The sequence below is a fragment of the Carassius gibelio genome, chromosome B19 (assembly GCF_023724105.1).
Source record: "Carassius gibelio isolate Cgi1373 ecotype wild population from Czech Republic chromosome B19, carGib1.2-hapl.c, whole genome shotgun sequence".
Taxonomy (NCBI): domain Eukaryota; kingdom Metazoa; phylum Chordata; class Actinopteri; order Cypriniformes; family Cyprinidae; genus Carassius; species Carassius gibelio.
This window is the reverse complement of record NC_068414.1, coordinates 4,329,691-4,344,583: the sequence shown is the minus strand read 5'-3', so window position 1 is coordinate 4,344,583 and position 14,893 is coordinate 4,329,691. Positions and strand designations below refer to the sequence as shown.

The 14,893-nt window shown below is 46.9% G+C and overlaps 3 non-coding genes across 3 annotated transcripts; all 3 read left to right on the top strand.

Moving 5' to 3' along the window:
- Positions 1–508: 508 nt before the first annotated feature.
- On the top strand, positions 509–623 carry LOC127980638 (U5 spliceosomal RNA). The gene has a single exon (XR_008159652.1). It is a non-coding gene; the product is annotated as a U5 spliceosomal RNA (small nuclear RNA).
- Positions 624–4,001: 3,378 nt separating this feature from the next.
- Positions 4,002–4,116, top strand: LOC127980637 (U5 spliceosomal RNA). Its single transcript, XR_008159651.1, has one exon. It is a non-coding gene; the product is annotated as a U5 spliceosomal RNA (small nuclear RNA).
- Positions 4,117–7,152: 3,036 nt separating this feature from the next.
- LOC127980636 (U5 spliceosomal RNA) lies at positions 7,153–7,267 on the top strand. Its single transcript, XR_008159650.1, has one exon. It is a non-coding gene; the product is annotated as a U5 spliceosomal RNA (small nuclear RNA).
- The last annotated feature ends 7,626 nt before the right edge of the window (positions 7,268–14,893 follow it).

Below are 14,893 nucleotides of genomic sequence, written 5' to 3'. Positions count from 1 at the left end.
GTTCTCCCCTTGTCAGACGAAACCAGTAGATCAGCTCCAGGCTGCAGGAATGTCAGACTGTGCAGAAGAATCATCTGTTTCCTGTGGTCTTGTCCAGGTGGTCTTTACAGGGGATTTGTATCTGCGGCTCATCTAGTTGTCACGGTCTCCGCTGTGTTTCTGGGCCATAGAGGTCCTTTCTAGGTGTTGATCCACCATCTTCTCTGGATACGGACTGGATCTGGTGGCTACGGTGACCTCGGAATAAGGGATTTCTTTAAAAGACTTTTTTTTTCATATAAGATTTTATCCAACTTTTCAGATAGAGGCATGAGAAAGAGATTGCCTTGATTGGGCTTTTGGTTATTGGTGGACTGAGAGGACTTTTTTGATTTTTACTCCTCCCTTTTGGAGTAGGGGGGGGGGTGCTGACGAAACACATGTGGGCAGGCATTGTCACCCTTGATGACCCTTGGCGAGCGTAGTAGTTTAACAGAGGCAGCGCACAGGCCCGAGGGTTTGGAGACACAGCTCGAGTTTCTCTTCATTGTCGCATAAATCTTTCGCCTTTTACTAAAGATTTCCGTGGAGGGGAACTTTTGCGAGTGACCTGTATTTTTGGGTGCTCTGCTCACAGCAGAGCTACATCGAAATGTCAAGAGCAGAATCAGTTTGACCGTCCGGCAGCATGCTGCGAGAGGGCTTGCCACTGGTCATCGTCTGAATAGGCACTCTCTGCGTTTGACCACTTCGTGTTTATTTAGCCGGATGGGAAGGCAGCGCTTTCTTGTACGTGACGGGATGCAAATTCTTGAAGGCTCTCTTTAGTGACGGGTCCAAACAAAGATCTCATCTGCTCCTCTAGCCCTATCGGCGACTCGTGCACTTCGAGCCTTCTTAGTGACGGCGCAAGTTGCTGACTGCTGACTGCGTTGGTGGTATAGTGGTGAGCATAGCTGCCTTCCAAGCAGTTGACCCGGATTCGATTCCCGGCCAACGCATGTCCTTTGGCTCGGGCTGACGTCGAAGCAGAACTCCCTCTGTGACCTGTGCCTCCACCCAAAACTTTTGGATGGAATAATTTCTGATGGACCCATCATTAGCTGAAGTCGCATAACACTTGGAACACTACCCGTAGCAGGGGTCATTGTTTGGACTCTTTTTTTTTTTTTTTTTTTTTTTAAATTGCGCTTTAAACAAAAAGTATTGCGTCAATGCAACTGAACAACATTAATTAGGAACACAGTGCGTCAAAAAGCAAAATGACAGTTAAAGGCATTTCGTTATTGAACTCTTTGATGACATCATTCAGCTAAGTTCAGTTTAAATAGTATCTGTGCAATAATTTGCAATCAAGTCAACGATATCGCTGTACATGAAGTGTCCCCAGCTCCGCCTGCCAGAAGCGACAGAGGCAAGAAACCAAAACTCGATCGGTGAAAGGATGGAGAAAAAACCCGGTGAGAAACCAGGCTCAGTCGGGGAGACAGTTCTCCCCTTGTCAGACGAAACAGGTAGATCAGCTCCAGGCTGCAGGAATGTCAGACTGTGCAGAAGAATCATCTGTTTCCTGTGGTCTTGTCCAGGTGGTCTTTACAGGGGATTTGTATCTGCGGCTCATCTAGTTGTCACGGTCTCCGCTGTGTTTCTGGGCCATAGAGGTCCTTTCTAGGTGTTGATCCACCATCTTCTCTGGATACGGACTGGATCCGGGTGACTGAAGCGGATACAGACTGGATCTGGTGGCTACGGTGACCTCGGAATAAGGGATTTCTTTAAAAGACTTTTTTTTTCATATAAGATTTTATCCAACTTTTCAGATAGAGGCATGAGAAAGAGATTGCCTTGATTGGGCTTTTGGTTATTATAGGCACTCTCTGCGTTTGACCACTTCGTGTTTATTTAGCCGGATGGGAAGGCAGCGCTTTCTTGTACGTGACGGGATGCAAATTCTTGAAGGCTCTCTTTAGTGACGGGTCCAAACAAAGATCTCATCTGCTCCTCTAGCCCTATCGGCGACTCGTGCACTTCGAGCCTTCTTAGTGACGGCGCAAGTTGCTGACTGCTGACTGCGTTGGTGGTATAGTGGTGAGCATAGCTGCCTTCCAAGCAGTTGACCCCGGATTCGATTCCCGGCCAACGCATATGCTTTGGCTCGGGCTGACGTCGAAGCAGAACTCCCTCTGTGACCTGTGCCTCCACCCAAAACTTTTGGATGGAATAATTTCGGATGGACCCATCATTAGCTGAAGTCGCATAACACTTGCAACACTACCGGTAGCAGGGGTCATTGTTTGGACTCTTTTTTTTTTTTTTTTAATTGCGCTTTAAACAAAAAGTATTGTGTCAATGCAACTGAACAACATTTATTAGGAACACAGTGCGTCAATAAAGCTACTGACTTCCGCCTGCGTTGGTGGTATAGTGGTGAGCATAGCTGCCTTCCAAGCAGTTGACCCGGGTTCGATTCCCGGCCAACGCATGTCCTTTGGCTCGGGCTGACGTCGAAGCAGAACTCCCTCTGTGACCTGTGCCTCCACCCAAAACTTTTGGATGGAATAATATCGGATGGACCCATCATTAGCTGAAGTCGCATAACACTTGCAACACTACCCGTAGCAGGGGTCATTGTTTGGACTCTTTTTTTTTTTTTTTTTTTTTAAATTGCGCTTTAAACAAAAAGTATTGTGTCAATGCAACTGAACAACATTAATTAGGAACACAGTGCGTCAATAAAGCTGCTGACTTCCACCTGCGTTGGTGGTATAGTGGTGAGCATAGCTGCCTTCCAAGCAGTTGACCCGGGTTCGATTCCCGGCCAACGCATGTCCTTTGGCTCGGGCTGACGTCGAAGCAGAACTCCTTCTGTGACCTGCGACTCCAACCAAACTTTTTGGATGGATCATTCGGAAGACGAAAAGAACCAGCTCTCCCCGTCGGGGAATCGAACCCCAATCTTCCGCGTGACAGGCGGAGATACTGTCCACTATACTAATGAGGAGCCGTGCATGCTGCCGTTTCCCCCCCAACTGACGGCACTGCACTGACATAACTAAACAATGCATGGCTTCTTCTGACGCAGACCCAGCCCTAGCACCGTAAAATTTCTGATGGACCCATCATTAGCTGAAGTCGCATAACACTTGGAACACTACCCGTAGCAGGGGTCATTGTTTGGACTCTTTTTTTTTTTTTTTTTTTTTTTTTAAATTGCGCTTTAAACAAAAAGTATTGCGTCAATGCAACTGAACAACATTAATTAGGAACACAGTGCGTCAAAAAGCAAAATGACAGTTAAAGGCATTTCGTTATTGAACTCTTTGATGACATCATTCAGCTAAGTTCAGTTTAAATAGTATCTGTGCAATAATTTGCAATCAAGTCAACGATATCGCTGTACATGAAGTGTCCCCAGCTCCGCCTGCCAGAAGCGACAGAGGGAAGAAACCAAAACTCGATCGGTGAAAGGATGGAGAAAAAACCCGGTGAGAAACCAGGCTCAGTCGGGGAGACAGTTCTCCCCTTGTCAGACGAAACCAGTAGATCAGCTCCAGGCTGCAGGAATGTCAGACTGTGCAGAAGAATCATCTGTTTCCTGTGGTCTTGTCCAGGTGGTCTTTACAGGGGATTTGTATCTGCGGCTCATCTAGTTGTCACGGTCTCCGCTGTGTTTCTGGGCCATAGAGGTCCTTTCTAGGTGTTGATCCACCATCTTCTCTGGATACGGACTGGATCTGGTGGCTACGGTGACCTCGGAATAAGGGATTTCTTTAAAAGACTTTTTTTTTCATATAAGATTTTATCCAACTTTTCAGATAGAGGCATGAGAAAGAGATTGCCTTGATTGGGCTTTTGGTTATTGGTGGACTGAGAGGACTTTTTTGATTTTTACTCCTCCCTTTTGGAGTAGGGGGGGGGGTGCTGACGAAACACATGTGGGCAGGCATTGTCACCCTTGATGACCCTTGGCGAGCGTAGTAGTTTAACAGAGGCAGCGCACAGGCCCGAGGGTTTGGAGACACAGCTCGAGTTTCTCTTCATTGTCGCATAAATCTTTCGCCTTTTACTAAAGATTTCCGTGGAGGGGAACTTTTGCGAGTGACCTGTATTTTTGGGTGCTCTGCTCACAGCAGAGCTACATCGAAATGTCAAGAGCAGAATCAGTTTGACCGTCCGGCAGCATGCTGCGAGAGGGCTTGCCACTGGTCATCGTCTGAATAGGCACTCTCTGCGTTTGACCACTTCGTGTTTATTTAGCCGGATGGGAAGGCAGCGCTTTCTTGTACGTGACGGGATGCAAATTCTTGAAGGCTCTCTTTAGTGACGGGTCCAAACAAAGATCTCATCTGCTCCTCTAGCCCTATCGGCGACTCGTGCACTTCGAGCCTTCTTAGTGACGGCGCAAGTTGCTGACTGCTGACTGCGTTGGTGGTATAGTGGTGAGCATAGCTGCCTTCCAAGCAGTTGACCCGGATTCGATTCCCGGCCAACGCATGTCCTTTGGCTCGGGCTGACGTCGAAGCAGAACTCCCTCTGTGACCTGTGCCTCCACCCAAAACTTTTGGATGGAATAATTTCTGATGGACCCATCATTAGCTGAAGTCGCATAACACTTGGAACACTACCCGTAGCAGGGGTCATTGTTTGGACTCTTTTTTTTTTTTTTTTTTTTTTTAAATTGCGCTTTAAACAAAAAGTATTGCGTCAATGCAACTGAACAACATTAATTAGGAACACAGTGCGTCAAAAAGCAAAATGACAGTTAAAGGCATTTCGTTATTGAACTCTTTGATGACATCATTCAGCTAAGTTCAGTTTAAATAGTATCTGTGCAATAATTTGCAATCAAGTCAACGATATCGCTGTACATGAAGTGTCCCCAGCTCCGCCTGCCAGAAGCGACAGAGGCAAGAAACCAAAACTCGATCGGTGAAAGGATGGAGAAAAAACCCGGTGAGAAACCAGGCTCAGTCGGGGAGACAGTTCTCCCCTTGTCAGACGAAACAGGTAGATCAGCTCCAGGCTGCAGGAATGTCAGACTGTGCAGAAGAATCATCTGTTTCCTGTGGTCTTGTCCAGGTGGTCTTTACAGGGGATTTGTATCTGCGGCTCATCTAGTTGTCACGGTCTCCGCTGTGTTTCTGGGCCATAGAGGTCCTTTCTAGGTGTTGATCCACCATCTTCTCTGGATACGGACTGGATCCGGGTGACTGAAGCGGATACAGACTGGATCTGGTGGCTACGGTGACCTCGGAATAAGGGATTTCTTTAAAAGACTTTTTTTTTCATATAAGATTTTATCCAACTTTTCAGATAGAGGCATGAGAAAGAGATTGCCTTGATTGGGCTTTTGGTTATTATAGGCACTCTCTGCGTTTGACCACTTCGTGTTTATTTAGCCGGATGGGAAGGCAGCGCTTTCTTGTACGTGACGGGATGCAAATTCTTGAAGGCTCTCTTTAGTGACGGGTCCAAACAAAGATCTCATCTGCTCCTCTAGCCCTATCGGCGACTCGTGCACTTCGAGCCTTCTTAGTGACGGCGCAAGTTGCTGACTGCTGACTGCGTTGGTGGTATAGTGGTGAGCATAGCTGCCTTCCAAGCAGTTGACCCCGGATTCGATTCCCGGCCAACGCATATGCTTTGGCTCGGGCTGACGTCGAAGCAGAACTCCCTCTGTGACCTGTGCCTCCACCCAAAACTTTTGGATAGAATAATTTCGGATGGACCCATCATTAGCTGAAGTCGCATAACACTTGCAACACTACCGGTAGCAGGGGTCATTGTTTGGACTCTTTTTTTTTTTTTTTTAATTGCGCTTTAAACAAAAAGTATTGTGTCAATGCAACTGAACAACATTTATTAGGAACACAGTGCGTCAATAAAGCTACTGACTTCCGCCTGCGTTGGTGGTATAGTGGTGAGCATAGCTGCCTTCCAAGCAGTTGACCCGGGTTCGATTCCCGGCCAACGCATGTCCTTTGGCTCGGGCTGACGTCGAAGCAGAACTCCTTCTGTGACCTGCGACTCCAACCAAACTTTTTGGATGGATCATTCGGAAGACGAAAAGAACCAGCTCTCCCCGTCGGGGAATCGAACCCCAATCTTCCGCGTGACAGGCGGAGATACTGTCCACTATACTAACGAGGAGCCGTGCATGCTGCCGTTTCCCCCCCAACTGACGGCACTGCACTGACATAACTAAACAATGCATGGCTTCTTCTGACGCAGACCCAGCCCTAGCACCGTAAAATTTCTGATGGACCCATCATTAGCTGAAGTCGCATAACACTTGGAACACTACCCGTAGCAGGGGTCATTGTTTGGACTCTTTTTTTTTTTTTTTTTTTTTTTTTAAATTGCGCTTTAAACAAAAAGTATTGCGTCAATGCAACTGAACAACATTAATTAGGAACACAGTGCGTCAAAAAGCAAAATGACAGTTAAAGGCATTTCGTTATTGAACTCTTTGATGACATCATTCAGCTAAGTTCAGTTTAAATAGTATCTGTGCAATAATTTGCAATCAAGTCAACGATATCGCTGTACATGAAGTGTCCCCAGCTCCGCCTGCCAGAAGCGACAGAGGGAAGAAACCAAAACTCGATCGGTGAAAGGATGGAGAAAAAACCCGGTGAGAAACCAGGCTCAGTCGGGGAGACAGTTCTCCCCTTGTCAGACGAAACCAGTAGATCAGCTCCAGGCTGCAGGAATGTCAGACTGTGCAGAAGAATCATCTGTTTCCTGTGGTCTTGTCCAGGTGGTCTTTACAGGGGATTTGTATCTGCGGCTCATCTAGTTGTCACGGTCTCCGCTGTGTTTCTGGGCCATAGAGGTCCTTTCTAGGTGTTGATCCACCATCTTCTCTGGATACGGACTGGATCTGGTGGCTACGGTGACCTCGGAATAAGGGATTTCTTTAAAAGACTTTTTTTTTCATATAAGATTTTATCCAACTTTTCAGATAGAGGCATGAGAAAGAGATTGCCTTGATTGGGCTTTTGGTTATTGGTGGACTGAGAGGACTTTTTTGATTTTTACTCCTCCCTTTTGGAGTAGGGGGGGGGGGGTGCTGACGAAACACATGTGGGCAGGCATTGTCACCCTTGATGACCCTTGGCGAGCGTAGTAGTTTAACAGAGGCAGCGCACAGGCCCGAGGGTTTGGAGACACAGCTCGAGTTTCTCTTCATTGTCGCATAAATCTTTCGCCTTTTACTAAAGATTTCCGTGGAGGGGAACTTTTGCGAGTGACCTGTATTTTTGGGTGCTCTGCTCACAGCAGAGCTACATCGAAATGTCAAGAGCAGAATCAGTTTGACCGTCCGGCAGCATGCTGCGAGAGGGCTTGCCACTGGTCATCGTCTGAATAGGCACTCTCTGCGTTTGACCACTTCGTGTTTATTTAGCCGGATGGGAAGGCAGCGCTTTCTTGTACGTGACGGGATGCAAATTCTTGAAGGCTCTCTTTAGTGACGGGTCCAAACAAAGATCTCATCTGCTCCTCTAGCCCTATCGGCGACTCGTGCACTTCGAGCCTTCTTAGTGACGGCGCAAGTTGCTGACTGCTGACTGCGTTGGTGGTATAGTGGTGAGCATAGCTGCCTTCCAAGCAGTTGACCCGGATTCGATTCCCGGCCAACGCATGTCCTTTGGCTCGGGCTGACGTCGAAGCAGAACTCCCTCTGTGACCTGTGCCTCCACCCAAAACTTTTGGATGGAATAATTTCTGATGGACCCATCATTAGCTGAAGTCGCATAACACTTGGAACACTACCCGTAGCAGGGGTCATTGTTTGGACTCTTTTTTTTTTTTTTTTTTTTTTTTAAATTGCGTTTTAAACAAAAAGTATTGCGTCAATGCAACTGAACAACATTAATTAGGAACACAGTGCGTCAAAAAGCAAAATGACAGTTAAAGGCATTTCGTTATTGAACTCTTTGATGACATCATTCAGCTAAGTTCAGTTTAAATAGTATCTGTGCAATAATTTGCAATCAAGTCAACGATATCGCTGTACATGAAGTGTCCCCAGCTCCGCCTGCCAGAAGCGACAGAGGCAAGAAACCAAAACTCGATCGGTGAAAGGATGGAGAAAAAACCCGGTGAGAAACCAGGCTCAGTCGGGGAGACAGTTCTCCCCTTGTCAGACGAAACAGGTAGATCAGCTCCAGGCTGCAGGAATGTCAGACTGTGCAGAAGAATCATCTGTTTCCTGTGGTCTTGTCCAGGTGGTCTTTACAGGGGATTTGTATCTGCGGCTCATCTAGTTGTCACGGTCTCCGCTGTGTTTCTGGGCCATAGAGGTCCTTTCTAGGTGTTGATCCACCATCTTCTCTGGATACGGACTGGATCCGGGTGACTGAAGCGGATACAGACTGGATCTGGTGGCTACGGTGACCTCGGAATAAGGGATTTCTTTAAAAGACTTTTTTTTTCATATAAGATTTTATCCAACTTTCAGATAGAGGCATGAGAAAGAGATTGCCTTGATTGGGCTTTTGGTTATTATAGGCACTCTCTGCGTTTGACCACTTCGTGTTTATTTAGCCGGATGGGAAGGCAGCGCTTTCTTGTACGTGACGGGATGCAAATTCTTGAAGGCTCTCTTTAGTGACGGGTCCAAACAAAGATCTCATCTGCTCCTCTAGCCCTATCGGCGACTCGTGCACTTCGAGCCTTCTTAGTGACGGCGCAAGTTGCTGACTGCTGACTGCGTTGGTGGTATAGTGGTGAGCATAGCTGCCTTCCAAGCAGTTGACCCCGGATTCGATTCCCGGCCAACGCATATGCTTTGGCTCGGGCTGACGTCGAAGCAGAACTCCCTCTGTGACCTGTGCCTCCACCCAAAACTTTTGGATGGAATAATTTCGGATGGACCCATCATTAGCTGAAGTCGCATAACACTTGCAACACTACCGGTAGCAGGGGTCATTGTTTGGACTCTTTTTTTTTTTTTTTTTTTTTTTTTAATTGCGCTTTAAACAAAAAGTATTGTGTCAATGCAACTGAACAACATTTATTAGGAACACAGTGCGTCAATAAAGCTACTGACTTCCGCCTGCGTTGGTGGTATAGTGGTGAGCATAGCTGCCTTCCAAGCAGTTGACCTGGGTTCGATTCCCGGCCAACGCATGTCCTTTGGCTCGGGCTGACGTCGAAGCAGAACTCCTTCTGTGACCTGCGACTCCAACCAAACATTTTGGATGGATCATTCGGAAGACGAAAAGAACCAGCTCTCCCCGTCGGGGAATCGAAACCCCGGTCTTCCGCGTGACTGGCGGAGATACTGTCCACTATACTAACGAGGAGCTGTGCATGCTGCCGTTTCCCCCCCAACTGACGGCACTGCACTGACATAACTAAACAATGCATGGCTTCTTCTGACGCAGACCCAGCCCTAGCACCGTAAAATTTCTGATGGACCCATCATTAGCTGAAGTCGCATAACACTTGGAACACTACCCGTAGCAGGGGTCATTGTTTGGACTCTTTTTTTTTTTTTTTTTTTTTTTAAATTGCACTTTAAACAAAAAGTATTGCGTCAATGCAACTGAACAACATTAATTAGGAACACAGTGCGTCAAAAAGCAAAATGACAGTTAAAGGCATTTCGTTATTGAACTCTTTGATGACATCATTCAGCTAAGTTCAGTTTAAATAGTATCTGTGCAATAATTTGCAATCAAGTCAACGATATCGCTGTACATGAAGTGTCCCCAGCTCCGCCTGCCAGAAGCGACAGAGGCAAGAAACCAAAACTCGATCGGTGAAAGGATGGAGAAAAAACCCGGTGAGAAACCAGGCTCAGTCGGGGAGACAGTTCTCCCCTTGTCAGACGAAACAGGTAGATTAGCTCCAGGCTGCAGGAATGTCAGACTGTGCAGAAGAATCATCTGTTTCCTGTGGTCTTGTCCAGGTGGTCTTTACAGGGGATTTGTATCTGCGGCTCATCTAGTTGTCACGGTCTCCGCTGTGTTTCTGGGCCATAGAGGTCCTTTCTAGGTGTTGATCCACCATCTTCTCTGGATACGGACTGGATCCGGGTGACTGAAGCGGATACAGACTGGATCTGGTGGCTACGGTGACCTCGGAATAAGGGATTTCTTTAAAAGACTTTTTTTTCATATAAGATTTTATCCAACTTTTCAGATAGAGGCATGAGAAAGAGATTGCCTTGATTGGGCTTTTGGTTATTATAGGCACTCTCTGCGTTTGACCACTTCGTGTTTATTTAGCCGGATGGGAAGGCAGCGCTTTCTTGTACGTGACGGGATGCAAATTCTTGAAGGCTCTCTTTAGTGACGGGTCCAAACAAAGATCTCATCTGCTCCTCTAGCCCTATCGGCGACTCGTGCACTTCGAGCCTTCTTAGTGACGGCGCAAGTTGCTGACTGCTGACTGCGTTGGTGGTATAGTGGTGAGCATAGCTGCCTTCCAAGCAGTTGACCCCGGATTCGATTCCCGGCCAACGCATATGCTTTGGCTCGGGCTGACGTCGAAGCAGAACTCCCTCTGTGACCTGTGCCTCCACCCAAAACTTTTGGATGGAATAATTTCGGATGGACCCATCATTAGCTGAAGTCGCATAACACTTGCAACACTACCGGTAGCAGGGGTCATTGTTTGGACTCTTTTTTTTTTTTTTTTAATTGCGCTTTAAACAAAAAGTATTGTGTCAATGCAACTGAACAACATTTATTAGGAACACAGTGCGTCAATAAAGCTACTGACTTCCGCCTGCGTTGGTGGTATAGTGGTGAGCATAGCTGCCTTCCAAGCAGTTGACCCGGGTTCGATTCCCGGCCAATGCATGTCCTTTGGCTCGGGCTGACGTCGAAGCAGAACTCCTTCTGTGACCTGCGACTCCAACCAAACTTTTTGGATGGATCATTCGGAAGACGAAAAGAACCAGCTCTCCCCGTCGGGGAATCGAACCCAGGTCTTCCGCGTGACAGGCGGAGATACTGTCCACTATACTAACGAGGAGCTGTGCATGCTGCCGTTTCCCCCCCAACTGACGGCACTGCACTGACATAACTAAACAATGCATGGCTTCTTCTGACGCAGACCCAGGCCTAGCACCGTAAAATTTCTGATGGACCCATCATTAGCTGAAGTCGCATAACACTTGGAACACTACCCGTAGCAGGGGTCATTGTTTGGACTCTTTTTTTTTTTTTTTTTTTTTTTAAATTGCACTTTAAACAAAAAGTATTGCGTCAATGCAACTGAACAACATTAATTAGGAACACAGTGCGTCAAAAAGCAAAATGACAGTTAAAGGCATTTCGTTATTGAACTCTTTGATGACATCATTCAGCTAAGTTCAGTTTAAATAGTATCTGTGCAATAATTTGCAATCAAGTCAACGATATCGCTGTACATGAAGTGTCCCCAGCTCCGCCTGCCAGAAGCGACAGAGGCAAGAAACCAAAACTCGATCGGTGAAAGGATGGAGAAAAAACCCGGTGAGAAACCAGGCTCAGTCGGGGAGACAGTTCTCCCCTTGTCAGACGAAACAGGTAGATTAGCTCCAGGCTGCAGGAATGTCAGACTGTGCAGAAGAATCATCTGTTTCCTGTGGTCTTGTCCAGGTGGTCTTTACAGGGGATTTGTATCTGCGGCTCATCTAGTTGTCACGGTCTCCGCTGTGTTTCTGGGCCATAGAGGTCCTTTCTAGGTGTTGATCCACCATCTTCTCTGGATACGGACTGGATCCGGGTGACTGAAGCGGATACAGACTGGATCTGGTGGCTACGGTGACCTCGGAATAAGGGATTTCTTTAAAAGACTTTTTTTTTCATATAAGATTTTATCCAACTTTTCAGATAGAGGCATGAGAAAGAGATTGCCTTGATTGGGCTTTTGGTTATTATAGGCACTCTCTGCGTTTGACCACTTCGTGTTTATTTAGCCGGATGGGAAGGCAGCGCTTTCTTGTACGTGACGGGATGCAAATTCTTGAAGGCTCTCTTTAGTGACGGGTCCAAACAAAGATCTCATCTGCTCCTCTAGCCCTATCGGCGACTCGTGCACTTCGAGCCTTGTTAGTGACGGCGCAAGTTGCTGACTGCTGACTGCGTTGGTGGTATAGTGGTGAGCATAGCTGCCTTCCAAGCAGTTGACCCCGGATTCGATTCCCGGCCAAAGCATATGCTTTGGCTCGGGCTGACGTCGAAGCAGAACTCCCTCTGTGACCTGTGCCTCCACCCAAAACTTTTGGATGGAATAATTTCGGATGGACCCATCATTAGCTGAAGTCGCATAACACTTGCAACACTACCGGTAGCAGGGGTCATTGTTTGGACTCTTTTTTTTTTTTTTTAATTGCGCTTTAAACAAAAAGTATTGTGTCAATGCAACTGAACAACATTTATTAGGAACACAGTGCGTCAATAAAGCTACTGACTTCTTCCTGCGTTGGTGGTATAGTGGTGAGCATAGCTGCCTTCCAAGCAGTTGACCCGGGTTCGATTCCCGGCCAATGCATGTCCTTTGGCTCGGGCTGACGTCGAAGCAGAACTCCTTCTGTGACCTGCGACTCCAACCAAACTTTTTGGATGGATCATTCGGAAGACGAAAAGAACCAGCTCTCCCCGTCGGGGAATCGAACCCCGGTCTTCCGCGTGACAGGCGGAGATACTGTCCACTATACTAACGAGGAGCCGTGCATGCTGCCGTTTCCCCCCCAACTGACGGCACTGCACTGACATAACTAAACAATGCATGGCTTCTTCTGACGCAGACCCAGCCCTAGCACCGTAAAATTTCTGATGGACCCATCATTAGCTGAAGTCGCATAACACTTGGAACACTACCCGTAGCAGGGGTCATTGTTTGGACTCTTTTTTTTTTTTTTTTTTTTTTTTTTTAATTGCGCTTTAAACAAAAAGTATTGCGTCAATGCAACTGAACAACATTAATTAGGAACACAGTGCGTCAAAAAGCAAAATGACAGTTAAAGGCATTTCGTTATTGAACTCTTTGATGACATCATTCAGCTAAGTTCAGTTTAAATAGTATCTGTGCAATAATTTGCAATCAAGTCAACGATATCGCTGTACATGAAGTGTCCCCAGCTCCGCCTGCCAGAAGCGACAGAGGCAAGAAACCAAAACTCGATCGGTGAAAGGATGGAGAAAAAACCCGGTGAGAAACCAGGCTCAGTCGGGGAGACAGTTCTCCCCTTGTCAGACGAAACAGGTAGATTAGCTCCAGGCTGCAGGAATGTCAGACTGTGCAGAAGAATCATCTGTTTCCTGTGGTCTTGTCCAGGTGGTCTTTACAGGGGATTTGTATCTGCGGCTCATCTAGTTGTCACGGTCTCCGCTGTGTTTCTGGGCCATAGAGGTCCTTTCTAGGTGTTGATCCACCATCTTCTCTGGATACGGACTGGATCCGGGTGACTGAAGCGGATACAGACTGGATCTGGTGGCTACGGTGACCTCGGAATAAGGGATTTCTTTAAAAGACTTTTTTTTCATATAAGATTTTATCCAACTTTTCAGATAGAGGCATGAGAAAGAGATTGCCTTGATTGGGCTTTTGGTTATTATAGGCACTCTCTGCGTTTGACCACTTCGTGTTTATTTAGCCGGATGGGAAGGCAGCGCTTTCTTGTACGTGACGGGATGCAAATTCTTGAAGGCTCTCTTTAGTGACGGGTCCAAACAAAGATCTCATCTGCTCCTCTAGCCCTATCGGCGACTCGTGCACTTCGAGCCTTCTTAGTGACGGCGCAAGTTGCTGACTGCTGACTGCGTTGGTGGTATAGTGGTGAGCATAGCTGCCTTCCAAGCAGTTGACCCCGGATTCGATTCCCGGCCAACGCATATGCTTTGGCTCGGGCTGACGTCGAAGCAGAACTCCCTCTGTGACCTGTGCCTCCACCCAAAACTTTTGGATGGAATAATTTCGGATGGACCCATCATTAGCTGAAGTCGCATAACACTTGCAACACTACCGGTAGCAGGGGTCATTGTTTGGACTCTTTTTTTTTTTTTTTTAATTGCGCTTTAAACAAAAAGTATTGTGTCAATGCAACTGAACAACATTTATTAGGAACACAGTGCGTCAATAAAGCTACTGACTTCCGCCTGCGTTGGTGGTATAGTGGTGAGCATAGCTGCCTTCCAAGCAGTTGACCCGGGTTCGATTCCCGGCCAATGCATGTCCTTTGGCTCGGGCTGACGTCGAAGCAGAACTCCTTCTGTGACCTGCGACTCCAACCAAACTTTTTGGATGGATCATTCGGAAGACGAAAAGAACCAGCTCTCCCCGTCGGGGAATCGAACCCCGGTCTTCCGCGTGACAGGCGGAGATACTGTCCACTATACTAACGAGGAGCTGTGCATGCTGCCGTTTCCCCCCCAACTGACGGCACTGCACTGACATAACTAAACAATGCATGGCTTCTTCTGACGCAGACCCAGGCCTAGCACCGTAAAATTTCTGATGGACCCATCATTAGCTGAAGTCGCATAACACTTGGAACACTACCCGTAGCAGGGGTCATTGTTTGGACTCTTTTTTTTTTTTTTTTTTTTTTTAAATTGCGCTTTAAACAAAAAGTATTGCGTCAATGCAACTGAACAACATTAATTAGGAACACAGTGCGTCAAAAAGCAAAATGACAGTTAAAGGCATTTCGTTATTGAACTCTTTGATGACATCATTCAGCTAAGTTCAGTTTAAATAGTATCTGTGCAATAATTTGCAATCAAGTCAACGATATCGCTGTACATGAAGTGTCCCCAGCTCCGCCTGCCAGAAGCGACAGAGGCAAGAAACCAAAACTCGATCGGTGAAAGGATGGAGAAAAAACCCGGTGAGAAACCAGGCTCAGTCGGGGAGACAGTTCTCCCCTTGTCAGACGAAACAGGTAGATTAGCTCCAGGCTGCAGGAATGTCA